The sequence below is a fragment of the Chelonoidis abingdonii genome, chromosome 6 (genome assembly GCF_003597395.2).
Source record: "Chelonoidis abingdonii isolate Lonesome George chromosome 6, CheloAbing_2.0, whole genome shotgun sequence".
In the NCBI taxonomy this organism is placed as follows: domain Eukaryota; kingdom Metazoa; phylum Chordata; order Testudines; family Testudinidae; genus Chelonoidis; species Chelonoidis abingdonii.
In genome coordinates, this window is record NC_133774.1 from 66,691,347 (window position 1) to 66,710,846 (window position 19,500).

Genomic DNA, 19,500 nt, shown 5'->3' on the forward strand with positions numbered 1-19,500 from the left:
AGTCAAGTATCAGAAGGGTAGCTGTGTTAATCTGGATCTGTACAAAGCAACCAAGAGTCGTGAGGCATCTTATAGACTAACAGATGTATTGGAGCATAAGCTTCTTTGTTGCTGTATAAGTGTGTTCGACTTCTGGGAGAGCTTCTGAGGCTCATCACTTTTGAAAATCAGTCCACTTACTTAGAATCCTAAATACAGACTTGGGACCTGGGGGTTTAGACACCCTTTAAAAATATATATATAATCCCTCAGTAAACACACAAAATGGTTATGTTCCAGTGTGATAGCTGCAGCTGAGCTGAAATATGTTTAATTACAAATGAGGAAAATCCCCCTACTTTCTATGAGATCCTAAAATGCAGTACAATGGTGCAATCCTGCAACCCCTAGTCAAACCAGTGGGAGCACTGATCAGTGGGACAACTCGTGTGATAATAAACTCCTTGTGCGAGACAAGGTTGCAGGATCAGACTGAAATTTATAAAATGCTACAACTACATTTTTATTGCAATTTTGGTATAAACATTTTTGTGAAACTGTCAACATCAACAAATATTTCTATTTCAGAACAGAATCATCTTTTTCATTAATGGCATATGTAGAAAAAATTAGTGACCCTAGTTGTCCTTATTGTTTTGAATTTTAAATCTCAGACTTCACAGAAGAATTTATATGTCTCTTTTACTGCTATGTTGGGTAATGGTTTAATAGTTTGAGATTATTACTTGTAAGAATTGAAATCTTGTAACAGGGACTCTTAGTTTAAATTACAAATCTATTAATCTGTAATGATTTATGACCTTCCATTTGTGTAAACTCACCAAAGCTGTGGTAGGTTGTGGAACTTGGTTTTGTAGCAGCTAAGCTAATTTCCATGGCCTAGCTAATTTTTTGTAACAGCAGAGAGCAGATTGCATATAAATGAGGCCTTCTACCCCAGTTCAACTCTTTGCCTGATTCATTATGTTTAAACTTGGACATCTATGGTAATTTTTTCTTATAATTAAAAATGAATACACCTTTAGGATGGATTAATTTTAATTTCCTACATCAGGCTTCTTTATAACCACCAGCAATAATGCACGTTTTCACCTTCCAAATATATGCTTTTTTGTTTTAAATACTGTATCCCCTATCAATATACCTTAATCCTGGAAACATGAATTATGATTATGCTCTGGAAGTGTCAATTCATAGTCTGTGGACAGCTGATACCTAGGAAGCCAAGAATTTTAGAAGAATTGCACCTTTAGTAATGATAATATAACTGCTCTCTGTAGAACCATTGAAATATTCATTATACAACCTTCACTCACATGGAATTCAGCAGGGCTACTTATGGAGTAAGGAGTAACTACTCAATGTAAGGTATTGAATGTAAGGGAAAAAGTCATAGAGCTATAGAGAAAGTACCATTTTAAATGGCATAAAACAGTTTCACACAGTGCACTAGAATATTTCTGGGATGTAATGGAGACTTCGGTTGCAATCTTTCAAATGCTTAACACAAGCGTAAAGGTCTGCTTGTATGAACCAGTTGCAGGATCGAGGTCTTAGCCATTCACTTACTTACTGCTTTGTGTGTCATGCTTAAGACATTTAATTTAAAAATAGATGCTGAATGCAAACACTTATACATTTGCTTAACTTTACTATTGCGAACAGTCCTCTCGAATTTAATGTTTGTATTCACTGGTATTCTAGTTCAGTGCGCTTCCAAGATAAATTTAGGTAACACATTTCTGAACTTTTAGTTTGAATTATCAGCAACTCATTAGAAATGGTTTAAGAGTTAGCTGTGCACTGGTCCTTTTCCTGTTTAGGTCCCACTCCTCTTCCCCCACCCATTTATTACCCAAATGATCCACAAGGAAACTGTGCACAAGTTACATTACTCTTATCATCTTTAGGGTGGATTGGCATATAATCTAATATACACTTCAGAGAAACCCAAAAGTAATCTCAGATCTGCCAAAATTAACTCATTTGGAAAGAACTACTTACTCATTTGTATCAAAACTGTGCAACCCTTACTGATGTTGGTGAGCATTTACTCATGTGATTATTCCTATTTAATTTAATAGGACAATTTAGGCAAGTAAGTACTCACCTAGGTAAGGAGACTAACAAATTTATTTGAGCATAAGCTTTCGTGGACTAAAACCCACTTCATTGGATGAATGCAGTGGAATTTGTTAGTCTCTAAGGTGCCACAAGTACTCTTTGTTCTTTTTGCTGATACAGACTAACACCGCTAGCACTCTGAAACCTGTCACCAATGTAAGAGTTGCACAATCTAGTTGCTGGTATTAATTTCAAATCTGCTTAAAAAACCTCTCATATGGGATTTGGTAGAGTGTTTCATCCAGACAAAAACAAGGAGGCATCCTTGTGGCTCATTATCTGGGCATAAACTCACTGAGTTTGTCACAGCTGGATCATCCAGCTGTGACATTACAGTCTTCCTCACTATCAGCTTTCCAAAAGGCAACCAAAGCTACTTTTTCTCTGTAAGATTTGAAAACTACAGTTAATTTTATTCCAAAAGCATGACAACAGTGCCAGCATCTAGAGGATCTCTAGTTCCTCTTCTTTGCATGTTGTCATAACAAATCTGCTTTCAGTTATTGATGCTGTTGACCGTGCAGGAGCTTTTCCAGTGACAGCAATGTTCTTTCTTTGCCTCTAGCCTAGTTTGTCCCCCTTTTCTCCAGATTGTTTACAATGAGAATTCCGCCTGGGAAAGCACCAAATGCAGAATGTTTTCAAGGACTTCCCTAGCCAGGAACACCCCAGACTCCGTTATAAGGAGTCTCTCAGCTGCTTGTACCCAGCCTGCACCAACTCTTCCTCCTCCCTCTCAGACAGCGTTGTCTGAAGAAAAACTCTCCCAAAATCAAGGGACGGTTTATGCCCTCAAAGACACCTTCCCCCTAGCAGACACTTCTTCTCTCTGATCTCTTATGACAGCTCAGGAGGTTTCCCCGTGAAATGCTCCTTCCCCTATGCGCAGCACTAGGGGCTCTCCCGTAGACAAACACTGACGCCCCAACACAAAGGGTTAGTCTATTGCATATCCTGACCCCACCCCCCCAAGCCCTGCGACATTCTGCACCCCCCAGCCCGGCGCGGGCACCCTGCACACCCCATAGCCCGACGTGGGGACAGGCACCCTGCACCCCCCACCCCATAGCCAGCGCGGGGCCGCTGCCTGCACCCCAGTGTTTTTCCCAACCCAGGCTGCCCCGGGCGGGAGGGGTTCGCCAAGAGGCGGCTCCAGCGCGAAGGGTGCGCGGCTGCTTCCCGGCGCTGCTCTGCGGGAGGGACGAGAGGCGGAGCTGCGGCCGGGCCGGGGAGGGTGGCTCTGCCTAGGGGCGGGGCGGGATCGGCGTCAGGAAGGGGGACGTGGCGGGCAAAGCAGCGGCTGCGGCCAGGAGGAGCTGCCAACGCCGGAGCCGTGGTGGGCAGCGGGTGAGTGCACGAGGCTGCGGCCCCCGGAGAGTTGTGTTTTTTCTCCCTTCCCTGGGGCTGGGCGCGGCCACCCCCGTCCTCCCTTCCCCTGGTATCTGTAGTGTCCTCTCCCTGCCTGCTTGGCACAAGCGCCCCCTGCCCAGGCAGCCCCCGGGCACGTGTTTCCCGGCAGGGAAGGGCACCTCCCCCGCCGTGCACCCCCTCGTTCCCTGGCCGGGCTGGGCCATTGCATGGGAGCAACTTTTCCTGGGTGCTGCCGCCCGCGCGTCTGGCCGAGGCCGGGCCGGGGCTGGCCCGACTCGGCTTGGCCAAGAGTACAGTGTGAGTCGCCCCCAAGGCTCGGAGGCCACCAGCTGCTCCGCTCCCGGGCCAGGGCTTCCCCCGCTGGTTTCCGGGCCGAGGGTCAGTGCTGAGCTGGGGGAGAGGGAGGCTCCTCGCCCAGCTGCTGGGGAGAGAACGGGTCGCCCCGGGATCTGGCTCCCTCTGTTCGTGCGGGCGGGGGCGGTAGTTGGGGGTCTCTATTGCGGCCCCTGTTGCGTAGCGGTTTGTGTCTCCTACGAAGAAACGACCATTTTTGTGTTTTCCTGGTTACTTCGGGGGTTAGAAAGTCGCCTTATGGCTTCCCGTTTAATGGAAGACTCACATCCCTTCCTGTCTCTGGAGTGGTGGATCAGCGCTGCTTGACAAGTGTGTGTTTCTCATCCTCTAGCTGTACCTTGATATTGTTGTTCTTTCTACCTTGCCCGAGAAACACTTCAGCTTCTCTTTGACCAAAGTTTCCTATGCTGCATTGCTTACATATATATACACACACAGGTACATCTTTAATATGATAGTAGCACAACAAACTTCGTACTGCTTGTCTTGGGGTGAGAGGAAGAGTCGGTAGTAGAGACATATATTAAGGTGGTGCAGCTTTTTAAATTGCAGTTGTGGATGGTGTCATCTTGGTTATCATGGATCTGACTTATCCGCTATTGAAAGTGCTTTTTCATTCTTCCACTTTGCATGTTTGAAATTGTGTATGCTCTGACTTCTGTGCACCTACATGCTGAGCAATGAAAACCAATTTAATGTAGGCTTTTGGTCATAGTCAGTTTCACTTTAAGCTACCCAGCACTACAATGTTCTGGCTTCTTCCGTCAACTGGAGAATACTTGCTTTTTAAAAAAATCTGAATTCTTCAGTGAATGTTTAAGAAGTAGAAACCTTCTGGTGTTAGATTTTATAGAAGTTTGTTTTTGAAAAACATAAACATTAGACCAAAATGTAAATTGACACTATTCCTGTAAAATTTTGCATCAGGCATATTTTGGATGACTCTGTAAAGATGACATGAGGACAGAAAGAGGCTCATGTGACAAATAATGAGTTACACACGCACACAGTTCTCCAAAGAAGGACAGTATAAATTACAGATTTTAACCTACAATGTAACTCAAGCATGGGTATTAAAATGGAAACACTAATTATCAAGCCAAACAAAAAAAAAATCACAAAACTACGGGCATATAGCTTGGTATTCTGAATCCTTCCTACACTGCCAGATGTCAAACTAGGTTCCACCATCCCTATCTGCCCTGGGCCATTCTTTACATATCTTGTGTGGTAGTGTATTGAAAAAAATAAAACAAACCTTTGATGGTCCCAGCTTCCAGAAGCCAAATGCTGACTTTCCAGAAATCTTAACCACAATTAGCACTTTTTTTGATCAATTTAGATTTATTTAAAAACAAAACAAAGTTCCTATCCAATAATTTAAAATTCACAGTACAAAATAAAATATAAATGACTAGTCATCTCACCTTGTTAACAGAATGAATCAGCTAATTTCTGGATGACAAAATAAACTCAGAACTGGGTTAGGGGTTAGATGATGTGGTGATTAAAACATTCCTGACTATGTGGCACCTTCCCTGGTTTAGTGCTGCCACCATGGGAGTTGCACCAGTGGTGAAAAGATGAGAAATTTTAGGGAAAGGGCTAATAATTAACCAAAAGGTGTGTGTGATATCTAGGTCTTGCTCCTGCAACTAGGTCAGTGCAGGTGGAGACCTGCACAGAAGTCATTGAACTCCATAGAAGTTCGTGCAGGGTTCTAAATCAGAGGTCGGCAACCATTCAGAAGTGCTGTGCCAAATCTTCATTTATTCACTTTAATTTAAGGTTTCGCGTGCCAGTAATACATTTTAAAGTTTTTAGAAGGCCTCTTTCTATAAGTCTATAATATATAACTAAACTTTTGTTGTATGTAAAGTAAACAAGGTTTTTAAAATATTTAAGAAGATTCATTTAAAATTAAATTAAAATGCAGAGCCCCCCCCAGACTGATGGCCAAGACCTGGGCAGTGTGAGTGCCATTGAAAATCAGCTCGCGTGCTGCCTTTGGCACATGTGCCATAGGTTGCCTTCCCCTGTTCTAAATGTACAGATTGAGTTGCAAAAAGAAGGCTTTATATTGTATTTATTAGCCTGTTACATTTGTTTATGAAGCAAGGGAGAGATCTCCAAATCTGGGGAGTCCCAAGAGGGGTTTAGTTTGACACACCTCACTTCGTCTGTTATTTTGGGAGTGACTTAAGCATGTGCAATGGGTGTCACAGTATTTAGACTGAGACAATGTTTGGTCTTGAATACGTGTCTACAACTGCCATGATTGCAATGAGTTATACATATGTATATAAGGGCAGAACATATGTTTAGCATATTATCTCCTTGTTAAGTATTGTTATGGCCCAAAGGCAGGGGTGAAAGTAACACAGAGGACTTACTGGTATGGAGGCCAGGCCTTGAGGGGGGGAAGTGGTGGGACTGGGGGGGGTCAGTGTCCCCCAGCCAGCCCATCTGCACTGCCCAGGGCTCCAGCAGCGATTTAAAGGGCCCAGGGCTCTGGCTGCTGCTGCGATAGCGGCAGGGACGGCCGGATTCCCGGACCCTTTTAAATCGCTGGCCCCGGGGTAGCTGCTCCTTTTGTCCTCCCCCCCACACCTCTGTCGGCAGCTGTGGGTGGGCAAAAGGGGCAATGATGTTAAAGTGCTGCCAGGACAGCAATTTAAGCAGGGTCCTTAAAGCGCTGCCATAGCAGTGCTTTAAGTCAGCTGTGTGCAGGCCAGTACTGATGGCCACTTTTTACTGGTACGCTGTACTGGCCCACTTTCACCCCTGCTCAAAGGGAAACAACAGGTTATAATCTTGCAGGTTGTCATTGTCTGAGTGCAAGAACATGGGGGCATTCAATTAAACTGAAAGGTAGCAAAATCAAAATTGTAAGTGGAAAAAATATTTTCTGCTCACATTTAATTGGACTGTGGAACTCACTCTCACAGGATGTCAACAGAACATGAAATTTAGTAAGATTCACAGAGGGATTGGATGTTTATATGGATAACAAAGATATGTAGAGTTATAACAGTTCCAACAAAACTTTGGAAGTAAGATAGAATCTCATGCTTCAGGGGTTAAGCCAGGGCTTAAATTTTCATAGAGCATTTCCCAGAGCCTCAGGGCTTGCAGCTTGTGCCTTGGAGATGTGAAAAGCTCTGAACAGCTCCGGATGAATTTAAGCCCTGGTTTAAGCCAATGTCTAACTTTTAGGATAAGAAGTCATGAAGGCAAGTTACATCTCACTTATGTACTGTGGGTTTTTGTACCTTGTCAGAGGCATCTGGTTCTGGCCACTGTTGGAGACAGTTTACTGGACTAGATCATGGATCTGATCTACAATGGCAATTCCTATGTATATTATCAAAATTTGCTTTATTATTTTTTTTTGTTTTTATTCAGTTACTACCATTTCAATCCAAGTTGAAATACTTCCAAGCAAACAGAGAACTCTAGTGTAAAACACAGAAATAATAATATAGATTATTTGTAAAGAATAATAATCATAAACATCTTAGTCCATTAAAGTAACACAAGAAATATTGAAAATATTTTGCTTTAAATTAAAAATGGGGAAATCTAAAGCTATATTTTACTCTGCTCCTCACATATCAAGCTTAGTTAGTTGAGTTCAATTAACATTACATTGGTTGCACTACTTATGCCTAACAAATAAAAGATTTTTCTGAAACAGAATTAGGTACTGGGTTTGACTGCAGAGAATTACAGTTTGGAGGGGCACGACAGAGATAATCAGACTGTATAGGTGAAGGCTATACCAAGCTGATTTCTCTCTTTCTGTCTTGGCTGTTCCACATTTCTCCATCTCCAAGTGTGTGTGCACGCACACCGTTCAGAGCTTTTGGGCTGATGTGAGAAGGAAAGATCTACTTTATCTGCAGCCTTGGTTTTGAGTCTTTACTCCTTGGTGGAGTGCCTTTCTCTAACCAGTGCCTTTCTCTAACCTGTTTTTGTGGATATAGGGAAGCCTTTTTCCAGATTTATCAATCTGATGTTTAAAATAAATAAGACAGGAAAACTTAAATTGATGCTCATAAAAGCAGCATCATTCAAAATTATTGCTGATTATGGCACATTTCTTTAGTTTTTAAGGGCTGAATTTTCAAAACTCAGCTAAATTTTGGTGAAGTAAGAGTGGTATGTGGTAGAGGTACAAGACAGATATACTGCAGTCAGATTTGGGATTCAGTTCCTTGTTTTGTCTCAGACTTCCTGGATGGACAAGTCTCTTCATGTCTCTTTACCTCAGTTCATCATTTTTAAAATGTATATAAATATATCCCTACCTCAAATGGGAGTAGAACATAAATTCATGAATACTTGTGAGAAGCCTGGACACTACAGTGGTTGAGAGGAGGAATATAAATACATGGCCAAAAATGTTTGTTGCACATGAAAAATTAGTATCTGCATACACAAGTATAATGTTTCCATATTCAAATAGTATCTTTTGAGCACAGTGTTTGCAAGTGTATATTTTGGAGCTGCAGTTTATGTAGTGATTTCTTAAAAGCTGATCCTAAAATCTGCACACATTAGTGGAGACCCTATTGGTATACAGAGAGCTGGGGTCTGAACATGACATGACCTATTTGAAACAGGAGTAAGTACAACACTTTTAGACAGAAATTATTTCAGTGGGTATTTCTGCTTTAAAATCACAGTAACCTGGCATATTTCTGTGCCATTATGATCATGAACCTAGTGAAACTATTAGAGCTAGTCAGGAATTTTCCATTGCAGTCTTTTCAGTGAAAAATACAGTTTCTGCAAAATAGACAGTTTCTGCAGGGAAATTTCGTATTCCCCAAACTATGTAGATTTTCCATTGAGGGAAAAAATCAAAACAAAATATTTAGTTTGGGAGCTGGTCAACATGAATCAAAATAGTACAGTTTGTCAAACTAAATCAAAATGTTTTTTGTTTTGTATCCATTAGACTGGGGTTCCCAAAACTGGTTCGTGGCTTGTTCAGGGTAAACCCCTGGCGGGCCGTAAGACACTTTGTTTACCTGAGCATCCGCAGGTACAGCCGCTTGCAGCACCGAGTTCCCGTAGTTCGCTATTCCTGGCCATTGTTCTGTTTTTGCCTGAACAGTTGCAGTGCATCATAGGAAAAGTGTTTTGGATACTCATGCCCCCATTCTCAATAAGCTGGGTTTCCCAATATCAGTTCAACTGGGGGAGAGGGGAAGGGGAGAGGAAAGGGAAGGGCATTCTCTGCTGCATCATGGGCAATGCAGTCTGCTCAGGAAACCTTGCTGGTAGATGAGATTAGTGTGTGAGAGAACCAAAACCAGACTTCCCATGAGTTACAATGACACTTCAAGGGTCGCAGGTAAATGTTGAAAGAAAACATTTAGATCTAGTTTGACAAACCAGAATGAAATGTTTCTTTTCAGGAAAGTTGTAATGTTTTGTTTCAGCGTTTTTGAACCAACTTTATTTGAACTTTGTGTTGCATGAAAAAAATTATATATGACTTAGTCCCAATTTAAGATAAAAACAAATGTCAAAATATCGGAAGGGATGGGAATTTTGATTTTTGAACAGTTGTTGTAAATATACAGGAATAATAGACACTACAGAGAGCTGCTCTTGTACCTAATGTTGTAGTGGACTGTTGTATTATGAGAAAAAGAATATGACCATGTAATTAAAGACAAAACTGTAATTCACATACAAAAAGGGCAGAGTTAAGGTTGCCAACCCCAGCTTTTGGATATTAATGTTCTCGAAACAGAAGTTTTTGAGTGGAGCTTATTTTATACTTGTCAATGATCAGTTTTCCTTACGAGTGGAGTAGAAGCAGCTTGTTTATAACTTTGTTGCATGTAAGGTTATTTCTGGCCCTTTTTGTTCAGTATTATCAGGACGGCTCTAGCTTTTTTGCTGCCCCAAGCACGGCAGGCAGGCTGCCTTTGGCAGCTTGCCTGTGGGAGGTCCACCGGTCCCACGGCTTTGGCGTACCTGCCTCCAAATTGCTGCCGAATTCGTGGACCTCCTGCAGGCAAGCGGCCGAAGGCTGCCTGGCAGGGTGCCTCCCACGGCTTGCTGCCCCAGGCATATGCTTGGAGCGCTGGTGCCTGGAGCTGCCGCTTAGTATTATCTATTTCTGCTTTGTTTTTCAAATCTGTCATCTACACTTCTTTTAAGAAGATATTTTGATATTGTTTTGGTCTGCAGTCTAGTGACCTACCCTAAATGTGCAGATAGATTATTTGTAATCGTTTCTAGAAGGATTCAAGAAGACAACGTGCAAAGAGCCTTCTGTTAGGAAGAATTCTTTTCACAGCGGTGAATAGAAATGAGACGCTTGACCTCTGTTTAATGAAAGAGCTCTGCAATCATCAGTTTAGAAGAGCTTTCTCTTCACAGCAGTCATCCAGTTATAGTCCCAGGTGGCTATAATAACATCTAATAACTATAGCTCACTATCTTTTTCTCCCATAGCATTAATTTGCTTCATTATTGTTATATCAGGATATTAAATAAGATTAATCCACAGGTTTAGGTAACAGAGATGTAGTGTTCAGTTTTTCAGAGAACAAATGTATGTAGACAATAAACTTAGTTTGTTTCTGCTATGATATTAAACTCTGTGTTCTATGTGATACATCTTCTGCAACTGACAAAATAATTTAAATAGTCTGTTAAATGAAATGACAAGGTTGAAAAACTTTGTGTCTTATTTCTATGTCTAAAGTTTATATGAATAAATATACTTAAATGGTCCTTGTTTTTTTTTTTAATAAAATTAGTGCCAGAACTCTAATACTCATGACAAGCCAGACAATAACAAAAAATTATGTCTGTACAATGGTATTAAGGAATTAAATGAGAGGGAGGGGCTCTTAACACAGTGTTTCAAAGGGTTCATGCAAAGAATGAGTTAAAGAAATGTCAGGTTAAGAATCTTAGATGTTTAAAAAAACTCTCATGTATTGCTACTAACACACATACATTATTAAACTGAACTATAAAAATCTGTTTTTTTGCTACTAATGCTATTTATGTACACTCAACCACTCAGACAGTGAAGATAGCCTAGTCAGTTTTAGTATCTCCTGCACTAGCACGATGCTGTAGATTTCAGATGCTTCAGGATTGGGAGTTTACTGTAAATAAGTGTTTTTTTTTGTTTGTTTGTTTTTTTTATTAGTCAGGAGTTTAGGTTTAGGTTTCATGAAACCTTGCTTTTACAATGATGATATGAGTAAAGATATGCCCAAACTGACTTATAAAGCATAAGAACAGTGAATTAAATGACTTCTTCTATAACTCTGATAAGTAGTATTTGAAGGTACTTTTACAGGTGAAAATAAAGCTTTTTAAATGGTTGCAGGGACTTCCTTTGAGGAGTGAAACCACAATTGTGGCATCAAGAGGCATGATAGAATACCATGACTGCTGTGTTGTATGGAGGAGCTAGTTTGGTATGCTTTTGGAACCAGATATTTAAAAGACTTCCCCTTTTGCACTGCAAATTATAATCAATTACTATTTACAATACAAATTGCTGTTTTGCAATTTTGTATGCAGTTATGAATCTATCCTACCATAAACTTATCCTTTTACAACTCTATTGCTTTCTTCATCTGCATCTGGCCAGCAGGCTACAACACTTTCTTACAGAGTCAGAGCTTCTTTACTGTGGTGCATGCTTTTGTTCCCTTGAGTGTGTTCTGCACCTTTTAAGCCTGTTTGTAGTCTCAAGTTAGTGCAGAATGTGGCTGGCTGTGTGTTTACTGGTCTGAGCGTTTTTCCCTGAATGTCTGTGTTCCAGTGCTCCCGGACTGTGTTTAAAGTGTTGATTTTGAGCAATGAAGCCTTGAATGGTTTTGGACAACTTAATTGACAGAAACCTTTTCTCCCCATGTGGTATATTTATGATTATGATCAATAGAGGATCCTAAAATAGAACATCTTCAGGACTGATGGAGCATTCTCCATGAAGAGCCCTTAATCAGTGAACATTTTATCACACCACCACATTCATGAATTGTCTGAATGCCAATCTTCAGGGCAGGCAGCACGGCTCCTCTATTTCTTGGGCTTTTGGGATATGGTAAGATGTTTCAGGAGGTTGATGTCTCTCTTTAGAATAATGAGGTATTTTTCATCTCCTGGCAGATTTTTTGTGGATGTGGTGTACAGTTTTGCATTTGCTTATGTGGACCATAATTTTAAACAAAATCTACTAAACTTTTGGAAATGACCTTTTTAAAATAAATGTTATTTTTATAAAGGGTAACATTTTCAAAAGTGCCCAACACCATTTAAAAAAGAAATTAAATGGTCATTCCCAAGCAGTTTAATAGAAAACAAGTTCTGAAAAGATTAAACACAAATAATAGCAATAAAAAAAATCCCTTCTTCCAGTTAACTTAGTTATTTGTGTTTATTTAAAATCATTGATGCACTATTAACTGGCTTTCAAGTATGTACTCCCTATCTTCAACAGGCTTTTTGAAATTGAGGTGACTTTGGTTGAAGCCAGTTAGTTTTATCTTTGTACACACATGTGCTCTTTGAAGTCTGAGATGCTGAATATAATTGAACTAGGAACTCCTTCCTCACTGCGGTAGAAGCTGAAGGTTAGAAATACAGTACCAGTCTGTGAGGGTTTGATATTTTTGATATTTAAGACATTTTTCTCATACTTCTAATATTAAAATATATTTGATGTTTGCTTTTTGCTTGATTATGAGTGTTCATATTGGAAAATAGTGTCAAGGTAACTTGCTTTCAAAATTAAAGTTTGCTCTCCTATTCCAAGTTATTGCATCTGAAAAAGATGATAGCCTAGAAAGGTGCTATTTGCAACATTTATCTGTGGAGAGGCTTTCTCTCTACTCATCTGTATTATATAAAATATATAAGCATTGCTAGTTATGTCCCTCTGTGACAAGTTGATGTGTTAGTTGAGTGAAAGGCAAAATGCACATTTCTGGCTTTCTCATCTCTTTTTTTAAAATAGAGAGAATGTGTTCACCAGTCCATGCTCACTTTAAGGGGTGACATTCTCTCCGAAGACATTAGTTAGGAAATAAATGGAAGTTAGTAATTTTATTCTAAAATTATTTTAAATTATAATTCCCAGTACTATCATAGTTACAGTTCTGGAAACTTAAAAGAAATGGTGGGTCTTCTTCAAGAAGTCTGTCAATGATTGACAGCTTTGACTGCCTTCTTTGCTGCGCAATAAAGGCCACATCCTATAGAAACACATTGATGATTGTGCCATTTCTGATAAGAATCTCAAAGGCATGAAAAGGTTTTCTTTGTGACTCAATCACAAAGTCTAAAGTGGGTTTAAATTGTTTGTTAATAAGGCACACTGATTTATGTAAAAATACCCTCTAATTCCATAATAAAAAATTGCCCGTATAACTTACTTGGGAAGGGGAGTTATCTTTCATATTACCCATAACTCTCAAGCTGTGATGATGGTGGCAGTGAGTTATTACGGTCTTTGCTTTGTGGAAAGGAGCTTAATAACTTTATCATGCCAAAGGTGTGCTAAAGTTATGGATCATGGGAAAAATAATAATTCTTTTTTTCTCTCTAAGCTGTCAGTAATTCACAGCAGTGGATGCAGAATGGTCACTTGCTGTAGCCAGGGCACAACATGAGACATTCTGAAAAAAAAAACCCAAAAACAAACAGGCAGGAATAGAAAGAATGGCTCAGGATAAGCTACCTCTCTGCACACCTGTGAGTGGTTAAGGGGCAATGCCAGGACTACTAGCTATGGAGATCTTTGCCTTCTCGCCCGATAAGTTACAAAGCTGACTTAAACCAGGACAGGAAAAGGCACCACAATGCAGATGATCAAAGGAACTCTGGCAGGCTTAAAAAAGAACACACTCTTGAGGGAAACACAGTGGGGAAGATTATTGTTTTGGAGAGTCAGGCTGAGACACAGGGTGGGGGTCTGAAGAAGTTAGGGCTGGCTAAATTATTAGGGGATGGTAAGTCTTTAGGTAAGATAGACATGTGTAGGCTGTTTGTTTTAAAATAATTTTTCTTGAAATGCTTTGTTCCTACTGCAAAATAATCAATATTGCTGTTTTCAGAGAACTGTCTGATCACCGTATACCACTGGGGAAGAATGGCAGGTACCCAGAGTCATCTGGACCTGCTGGGTAGAAATGATTGATACACAGGGTACTGTAGCCCTGGCCTGGTCCGAGAGAATTTCTGAATTCCATCCCAAGATAGATAAAGGCATGAAGCCTGATTACCTGAGTGTACTTGGGGAGACCTGAGAGGGATAATTGTGCAGCTAGCCCTGAACGTTGAAACTCTTGTCTTAAGAGATGTCCTCAAGCTGTCCCTAAATGTAGTGGATAGTTTTATATTTCACTTCTTTGGGAGAATGCCCTGTTGTTGTTTTTGTTTCGATTTTGTCCATCAGGTATCTGCTTAAGGCAGGTTTCAATGACTCTCAGTTTGAGTAACTCCCTAATTTTTCATGTTAAGATGTGTTCAGCTCAAAAGTAATGTCTGTCTCAATATTGAACTTTAAATCACTGTATCAAAAATATTCTTAGCAGCTTATGCAATGGTATTAAAAATAACTGACACCCAAGAATACACAAAGGCAAAGAAAAATATTATCAGTCTGAAAATATGCAATCCTAGACCTGCAAAGAGAAGACAAAGGAGACTTTCATGTACTTAGTTATGTTTTTCCTCTTTTTAAAGAACAGGCAAGAAGTTGCTACCGCAGTGTGCATGATTAATAAATATTTCAGGTTGGAAATGACTGGACATATGTAACACAGGATTTATATTTTGAATATTTTAAAATTGTTGTGCAAGCTAATGTAGTTCTCCTGGTGAATCACAGCTGCCCTGGGATAGGTTGTTAATAAACTAGTTGAAGGCTATTATATCTCTTTGTCTGGAGTGCTTGACTTACTGGCTTCTGTCCATAGTTTGACTTTATCAGTACAGAAGGCCTCATGGTTTAATGATAACTTGAATTTAAATAAATGAACCAGAGGTTTGAGAGGAGATGGCATATGAACTTTTGCAAATTAGACTGACTTCTTTATATACATAATTTATGCAGGTTTATAGGAACACTGTTCTTGAGACTAGAAATAGATACAGCAAGTAATTAACCATAAATGTTGTGTGGTGGCAAATCTGATGTAGCTGGAATATCTCTAGTCTCGACAAACATACCAGTAACTCAGTCAGGTGACAATATACTGTGAGTAGAGTAGAAAAACCTGGACAGAGTGCATCTCATTCTGAGAATTTTTCAGCTTTCTGTGTGGAGAAGATTAATCAAGTGAGAACATCCTGTTTATCTGGCTGAGTGTGGGCCATCTTTGTTTTCTCTTCCTGGCCTGAGAAGTTTGATATCAATCCTTGTTTCTCATTTGGAGTACATAAGACCTACCAGCTCTTCTTTACCCCCATTATCAAAGGTGAGCTCCAAATCAGCTTCAAAATAAATTGAACAGAATGAGCATTTAATTCACCAGAAGCTACCATTGATGGTCTGGACTATGGAATTATATCATCCCACTTGAGCACAGTCACAAGGGAATCCACAATTTTTCTTGACTAATGCAGCTGATACTTTAAAAAATGGATTTTAAAAAAAAGCGATAAGGGGCTAATTTGAGTCTACATCCCAAATCTTGTAATATGATGTGATGCAGAGTTATATCATTTCCCTACTCATTTTATTCAGTGTTAAGAGAAGCCTTTGGGCAAAATGATTGAAAGCGAAGGAGTTAATTTCATTGACTGATTTCGTCAAGCTGTATAATTCCTGTCATGCTCACAATATGTAGCAGTCTAGAGGCAAGGGGCCTATGTGGATGGAAATCTGAACTGAATTAGCCAGAGTTGGCTGTTGAGCCTAATCAAGGTGAAGTGAAACGATGTGTTCTGGATCTGTCTTATTTGTGTGTAGGGTACAACAAGATCTTGTAATGTGTTAATAAATTGAAGATGGTTCTTGGCTATTCACAATCTTAAGGAATCATTTTTCTGAGGAAGTCAGGATGTTTCTACCAGACTTGTAACCTGGCAGATTCTTCTTCCTCCCAGTGGTCTAGTTCCTGTCACATAGGATTTTGCCATTGAAACTCCTGCTGTGAGCCACCAGCAAGGCAGCTCCATCACTGGCAGAATGTGGCAGTTTGTTTAGTCATTGATGTGACCACTTGTGAATGTTCTTTGTACTGGCTGCCAGTAGATAAATGAGTGAATTGCAGATGCATTGCAGAATTTGTTGAGATGCAAAGGCTAAAAAAGACTGGATCCAACCTATCTGAAGAAACTACTCTGAAGAAGGTTTATTTGCCTTTCCAGACTGTGCTCATCCTCAAACCACCACCTGATGGTGCTGTCTGCTCACCTTACTTTGGAGGGGTGGTCCCAGAGCTATGAGGAAGCCCACAACTGGAGGTCTGTGTTAATCTTCTCAGGAGGAGGAGGAAAATGAGATAATAAAACCTACTTCATTTTGTAGGTTGTATGGTGCTTGAGGAACTACTAGTATTTTTGTTTGTTGTTGGAGGGTTTTGTACATATCTAATTGTATTTTTAATGATAAAGCACTCAGTGCATCAGAAGGACATCTATTTTTTTTCTGTGTAAAAAATATTTTAGTACCCTTAGTTTTATGTAACTTATGCGGGAAAAGAATTTCAGATATTCTTTGCAAGTTGATTTTTGGCTTTATTTATCTGTCAGAGTGTCAGTCATTTTAAAAAAAACACATTTACATTTTGTATCTGTTTTGATCTAAAATTTGTTAGCTATGCAACACTCTGTGATGAACCCATCACATGTTTCTCAATTTCCACTATGCTTTATCCTATAAACGGTAAATTATGTGGAATATTGTGGATGAATAAATAAAATGTATTGAGGTTTTTTTGTTTTTAGTTAACATACCATTTAAATGTCTCTTAGGAATGAAAACAAATGTGCATCATCACAAGAAATAACATTTGTTTTTAGGGTATAAAATACATAAAATTCAGAGTTAAAAGTAAATCTCTTCAATAATTTGAGTTCAAACAAGATTGTTTGGGTTTTTGTTGTTCTTAGATTGGTTCATATTTCAGGGAATAATCAGCTGGTGTTTATTTTTTCAGTCTTCGTCTAACTTAGAAATGGCTTTGTTCTAAATCCAGAAAATGTAGGTAGCTATCAAATAACTGAAACAAATCTTAGTAAGTTCACTTGTCAAAAGAGAATCATTCACTTCATGTAATTATGACTATTTACATCATAGAAACTGATGGAGAAAATATTAAAAGTTGATAAATAAAATTGATTGTGTCAAATATTGACATAACATCATATATTAAAGCTCTTATGTTCTAAATTACACACCTCAGCCCTTTCGGTAAACTTCAGATAATTGGAGAAACAGGGTCCCTGTTCAGATGTAGGTTAGGAGCTCTGTTGGGTAGGCACTTTTGCCAGCAGGGTGCCTGGAAATTTTGAGAAGTCTACAGCCAGGATCCTGTGAAGGTGTAGTCTGGTCACTAGAAGCTAAAGGTACACCAAAAACCATTATAATTATAGATGGTGTCAAGGTATTCCTCCCCCAGTTTGAACTTTAGCGTCCAAAAGTGGGGACCTGCATGGACACTTCTAAGCTTAATTCCTAGTTTAGATCTGATAGCGCCGCCACCAGCCAAAATATAGTGTTCCCCCAAAACCTTCCCTGGGGAACCCAAGACCCAAACCTCTTGGGTCTTAAAACCAGGAGAAATAAACTATCGTCCCTCTTTTCTCCCTCCCAGACTTTCCCCTCCCTGGGCTACCCTGAGAGGCTTCACTGATCCAAACTCCTTGGATCTTAAAACAGAGAGAAATTAACCTTCACACCCCCTCCTTTCCCCCCACCAATCCCTGGTGAGTTCAGACCCAATCCCCTTGGGTCTTAAACAAGGAAAAAAATCAATCAGGTCCTTTTAAAAAAGAAAATTTTAGCTTTTAATTAAAGGAAAAAAAAGTAATCTCTGTAAAATCAGGACGGAAAATGTTTACAAGGTAGTCAGATTTATATAGCCTAGAGGGACTCCCTCCTCCCTAGCCTGATATTCCAAGTTACAGCAAACAGAGGTAAAACTCCTTCCAGCAAAATACACATTTGCAAGTTAAGAAAACAAACATAAGACTAATCCGCCTTTTGTAGCTAGTACTTACTATTTTGAACATAAGAGACTGTTTCAGAAAGACTGGGGAAACCTGGGATGCACATCTGGTCCCTCTTAGCCCCAAGAGCGAACAACGAACAAAACAAACACCACAAACAAAGACTTCCCTCCACCAAGATTTGAAAGTATCTTGTCCCCCCATTGGTCCTCTGGTCAGGTGTCAGCCAGGTTTACTGAGCTTCTTAACCCTTTACAGGTAAAAGAGACATTAACCCTTAACCATCTGTTTATGACAGATTGCAAGTGTCTTCTGGCTCACATTTACTTTCTGTAGTACTTAAAGCTTCAATGCTTAACTAACTGAGCAGGAAGCGCCTTGCCTTTTACATCTCCAGTACTTCCATTAATTTAGTAGTGTAAGTGGATCCCATAACTCCATCTACCCCATAAAGCTGCGACGCTCCTCAGGCTCCCTGGGCTACTAAGTTGTGCTACTGCTCCTTAGGAACTCTGCAGGGCAGTAAAAGCTAGAGGTGGGTGTACTGTAAGTAGTGGCTCTGTAGAGTTTTTAAAATTAGTCAACATTAGGAGGTGAACATAAACAAACGGTAACAAAATTCAGAAAAAAATAAATATTTGTGAATTTCACATAACCTTTATTTTTATTTTGTAAATACAAAGCAATGTTGAACAAATGTAAATCCTCTTAAACATTCAGGATGACTTGTATGAAATAACTAATATGTAGTACTTTCCAGAAGCCAAGCTGAAGTGTTTGTCTTCTGAAAATAAATAGTGATTTTAATTAACCTTGAATCCAACTCTTTTATTTGTTTACTGTCATTTTGAGTCAGCTTGTAGATTTTTGTAGCTATAATAGTGTGCTTGAAACAGTTAGTTACTGTTCGCAGCCATTTTTTTTCAGATTGCATTCTGAACTCCATTTTGTATATATGTTCATATTGAAATTGGGTTACAAATAATTATCTTGGTACTACTATGAAGTATTTAAAATACTGTTGAAGTTCTTCAATTCAGTGTGCTATGAACCTGGGGAAGCCTTTATATTGTTAGTTCCTTTGGATGGTGGCAGATTCAGTGTTAAAAGATGCAATTTATCAATTGCTAAGATGAGACTGTAAATTTTGGGGGGAAGATATTCTGGGGCAGAATGAAGAGCAAAGATGGCTTTTTAAGTCACCTTTTGGCTTCCCATATTTTTGTCCCCTTCTGGATGCAATTGCACAAGTACCCTTGCCCATATCCCCTCTCCCACTGGCTCCCAGTCCCAGTCTTTCTTCTTGGGCTCCTTGGCTCCTCATCCAATTTCAGTATGTGTCCCTCCGACACTTTGTCTCAGTATCTTTGTCTTCCCCACCCCATTGGTTTTCAGTCCCGGTTTGCCCCCATCTCCTCATCTGATCTCAACTTCTATTCCTCCCTCCCCCATTTCCCCTGCTGGTTCCAAGTGTCCCCCTGCTAC

The 19,500-nt window shown here is 39.8% G+C and overlaps 1 protein-coding gene across 8 annotated transcripts in view; it reads left to right on the forward strand.

Moving 5' to 3' along the window:
- Positions 1-3,390: 3,390 nt before the first annotated feature.
- Positions 3,391-19,500, forward strand: part of PAM (peptidylglycine alpha-amidating monooxygenase) — a 241,314-nt gene continuing 225,204 nt past the window's right edge. For 6 of the 8 annotated variants that reach the window (XM_075067127.1, XM_075067131.1, XM_075067132.1 and 3 more), the window contains exon 1: positions 3,391-3,471. The gene's annotated coding sequence lies outside the window, so the exon portion shown is untranslated. The remainder of the gene's footprint in view (positions 3,472-19,500) is intronic. The other 2 variants (XM_075067129.1, XM_075067128.1) reach the window with 2 other exon arrangements.